The sequence below is a fragment of the Callorhinus ursinus genome, unplaced genomic scaffold (genome assembly GCF_003265705.2).
Source record: "Callorhinus ursinus isolate GAN/ISIS: 27379988/994484 unplaced genomic scaffold, GSC_fseal_2.0 scaffold81, whole genome shotgun sequence".
In the NCBI taxonomy this organism is placed as follows: domain Eukaryota; kingdom Metazoa; phylum Chordata; class Mammalia; order Carnivora; family Otariidae; genus Callorhinus; species Callorhinus ursinus.
In genome coordinates this window covers 2,103-6,225 of record NW_027397143.1, presented here as the reverse complement: position 1 = coordinate 6,225, position 4,123 = coordinate 2,103, and the positions used below count along the sequence as shown (strand labels likewise).

Here is a 4,123-nt window from a genome sequence, read left to right as displayed (position 1 = left end):
GAGGTCTTGCATGTTATACATCTGGGTTTTCCCAGTGTTTCCTGGTGGCTGTTGCTACAGGACACTGTCAAATCCTAGTAGGAAGCACAAGGGTGGTCCCCAACAGGCAGAGAAAGGGCAGAAGTGTATGGGGGCTGTCTGGGAACTGCACTGGCACATTCGCAAGTGGTACGCCCAGTCCATCTGCTACTCAGGACCTGCAGCGTGTAGACCCTTCCACCTCTCAGAGTCCCCCCATCTCCTGTCTCTTCCCCAATCTGCCTGCAGCCCAACACAGGGCCCTGTGCTCAGACCCGGATCTCAGGTGGAGAGGATGCGGGATCCAGGCTCCCAGAGGAGCAGAAGGGGAACCCTGAGAGAGCTTCATGAGGGGCGGGACTATGATGCTTCTCAAATCCTGAGACCTGTGAGCCTCATGTCAACACCACTACTTCCGCTTTCTCACCTGAGAAAAGAATCCTGGGCCAGAGCGGAGAGGGAGCCAGGATCTGTCCACAGAAAATACCAGCAAGGACACTGCACAACAGCTTGTGAGTCCAATATGACTATGGTTGGATGAGGGCAGTCGAAGGGGAGAGCTACCTGGTGCTTGCCCAGCCATGCTGTCTGGGGATTGGCCACAGGAGAGAGCTAACAGCTGAGAGCCTCCTGTGATTGGCCAGGGAAAATGGGGTGGAGACAGCCATCAATGATTGGCCAGGGAGAGTAGGTTGTGGAGAGCCACCTGTCAATTGTCTTGGTACAGTATATGGACCTCATGGTTCCAGGTGCAGGCCCCTCCCTCCCTTACTCATCCAGCGACTCTGTAAGACACACGAAAGGTCAGGAAACAGAGCAGGAATAACAACCCAAACCCAGAGAAGGAGGTCATCTATACCCACACATGAGAAATTTGAGGCTACTACCCAGGCACAAATGCCCCTCTCCAGTAGAGGGCCAGTGTGGTGTGGTGTGTGAAATTAAAAGCTGTTCCCTCTTTGGGGGGTTTAATCCAAAGTGTCAGAGTTTCATGGCTGGATGACAAGAACTGGCTGGTGTTGCAGCCATTCAGAGTGCAGTACCCACGTTGTGTCACTGAGCCAATATGCTGGTGGTTCCATGGCATGCAGGCCTCTGGCCAGGGGCTGAATTCAGGCTGATGCTGCTCTGGTAACATATCACTTGGGAAGCGTTTTTCCTTTGGGAAGCTCTCTCCTGAGTGAGCAAAGGATGCCATGATCATACAGGAGAGAAAAACCCAAAGCTGGGAGAGCTATCCATGGGAATCAAAGCCATAGATAACACTTTAAGAGAATGGGTTGGAAACCTAAATTCATACAAATGGCTTTTAACAAAAGCAAGAACAGTAATAAATAACTCTCCATGAAAGAGTTTAGCCTAACAAATTCCTTGACAATACTGTGGAAGAATATCAATGTTTTTGTTTTTTATTATTTTTTAAATCAATTTTTTAAATTTTGTATACAAGATGGACAAGATTAGAAGACCTTTCCCGAGGACCAAGGCTCCCTGGACATGGCACTGCATGAGGAGGGAGTTGGGAGCAAGGGAGGAGATCCAGGCCCTGGGCACAGAGGAGTCCTAGGCTGAGCTCCTCCAGCGTGAGCAGAAGTTCTCCCTACTGGAGGAGCAGGTGGGGATGGAGGTATCAGGGGCAGGCTGAGATCCATGAATTTCATAACTTCTTTGGCCAAAATCAGGGCTTCCTGGAAGGTTTTGCCTTCCAGGCCTCCTGTTCAAAGGGGAGAAGTGGCCACACATGCCCACCCCAGGAGGACATAGAAAGGAAGCTGGGCTGTTAGGTGGGACACCTCCAAGAGTGGAGGTTGCATAAGATTCAGGATGCTTATTATGTCTAAATAAATAGTTGTGTTGGGATGCAAAAGAAGAGTTTCAGGATGTCTGTGATGCACAGATCACCACCATGGCACCACACTAATCACTGCATTCTCCAGATGGTGGGCCGGGTTCTCCATGGCTCTGAGACAGTGGCCGTGAACCCTAGGGAGCTGACAGTCAGCACAACCTGCCCATCCTAGTCAACATTGCTCATACACACTGGCTCCTCTACACCTCAAGACCAGCCTCTGAGGTGGGTGCCAATGTGGTAGAATGGAAAAGGGAAGCAGAGCATCTACACACATGTATCTGGACAAGACCACTTCAGACCCAAGAACTCATAACCCTTTTGGCAAAAGTTGGCTCCAAATTTTGGCCATTTAAAGTCGGTTTGCAACAAGAACATTCACATTCCATTGGCCAAATTTTCATACCTTCAAATAAAAAGGAAATGTGGTCCATTGGGAGGACCATGGCCAGGAAAGGAATGTGAAAATATGGGGACAAATGATACAATTTACTTTACTTTCCTAGCTTTTTCTACGCTCAAGGGAATGATCTTCCTTATTCTGTGCCCAGTGCCCAGCATCATGCCTGGCAATACTTAAGAAAGACAAGAAGCTTGAAGAAATGAGTATGCCCAGTTTTTTTCTAAGCATGGTTATGGTTCTAATTCTTTTCATTTTCGATCCAGAAAGATTAAGCTTTGAATCTAAGCTCTCTCATTTGTAGCTCAGGATTTCGGGCAATAATATCAATAACAGTAAAATTAAGAGACAGTATTTCTCTAATGTTTACTGTGTACTAGAAACACTGCTAAGGGTTTGTGCTGACATCTCAATTTTCAAAAACATAAATGAGGTAGGCAGTGCTCTCTCCATGCTGTAGATGAGGTGACTGTGAATCAGAGAGGCTCCGGAATGACTCAATGTCACACAGCTAGGAGGAGGTGGAGCTATGATGTGTACCCAGGCCCACTAGGCTCTATAGTCTCCTTTCATGCACCATGTTGTAGCGCTGCTACGTGCTAAGGTAAACCCAACTGATGTCACTTTCCTCATCTGTAAAACAGGAATAAACAAGTACATGGCCACTCTAAAATTGTTACCACGTTCACAGAAAAGTCCTATATCAGTAGCCTGACCCCTGAAGCTTGCACTCTGGGAACTCAGCAACTATTATGTCCTTCTATCTTTTCCTTTTCATGTCTGACTCCTGCTGCCAGATTGATGGAAAGTTTCCTCAAGACATCATGCTCAAAATCCACAGTTATATGTTTGTTTTACCTACACTGCTCAACCACTAAGACTCTCCTAGGCTGTCCACTGAAATTTTCTCCAAAATCAAACCGTTAGCAGTGCATTTCTAAAACCCTAGGGAAGACTGTCCAGTGGCTCAGCATTTCCCCTGGATGCTGAGGTATTCATGACCTTGATGGATTCTGAAGTTAGCCTCCCCACCAGGAGGAGGATTTATAGAGGAGCCTTGAGGCAGGCATATCCACATTTCAGTTGAGTCGGTGGACAGAACACAAGCAAGTGGCAAAGGTAAAGTTGGCAGAGTGATCTGTGAGGTGTCATGTCGACGAACAGGGTGGGTCTTCCCATACTCTGCTCAAAAATTTCAGACATTGAGTGTGGGAGGAGCAGGATCTCTGCCAAATCAAGGGATATTTGTTGTGGTGAGCACAGTGTTGGACAAGAGGAGGGAGAAACATTTAATGAGTACATACTGTGTGACAGGAACTTAGACAAGTAAGGCTACTGGATCCTGAAATAACAGGTCCATTTTACAGTCAGAAAACAGCCTCTGAGAAGGGAAATAACTTGAGCAATTTTTTTAAAGATAAGACTCCAAGATGGGGGCCTAACTCACCTCACCTAAGGTGAGAAGTGAACACACCTCCTCCATGGACACCCCAAATCTACACCTATTTATATAGCAGGTCCTCCTGAAAGAGAACTGAGGGCAGCCTGAACAGCTTTTGCACAACAGGAGACAGAGAGACAGAGATAACATGACACAGGAACCACCCTTCAGGAGCATGCTACCTGCAGTGGGGAGGGATATTTCTGGGGGCTGTAAGCTGATTTGTCTTCCCTGGGTCACAAAAAAAAAGTTGCAGTTTATTTTATTTTTATTTTTTAATTTTTTTTATTGATTTATTTGTCAGAGAGAGTTGGAGAGCAAGAGCGAGCATAAGCAGGAAGAACAGCAGGCAGAGGGAGAAGTAGCCTCCCCACCGAGCAAGGAGCCAGATGTGGGACTCTATCCCATGATCCTC

General features: G+C 47.1%; 1 pseudogene; it reads left to right on the top strand.

Moving 5' to 3' along the window:
* Positions 1 to 4,123, top strand: part of LOC112816237 (5'-AMP-activated protein kinase subunit gamma-2 pseudogene) — a 7,074-nt pseudogene that overhangs the window by 1,053 nt on the left and 1,898 nt on the right.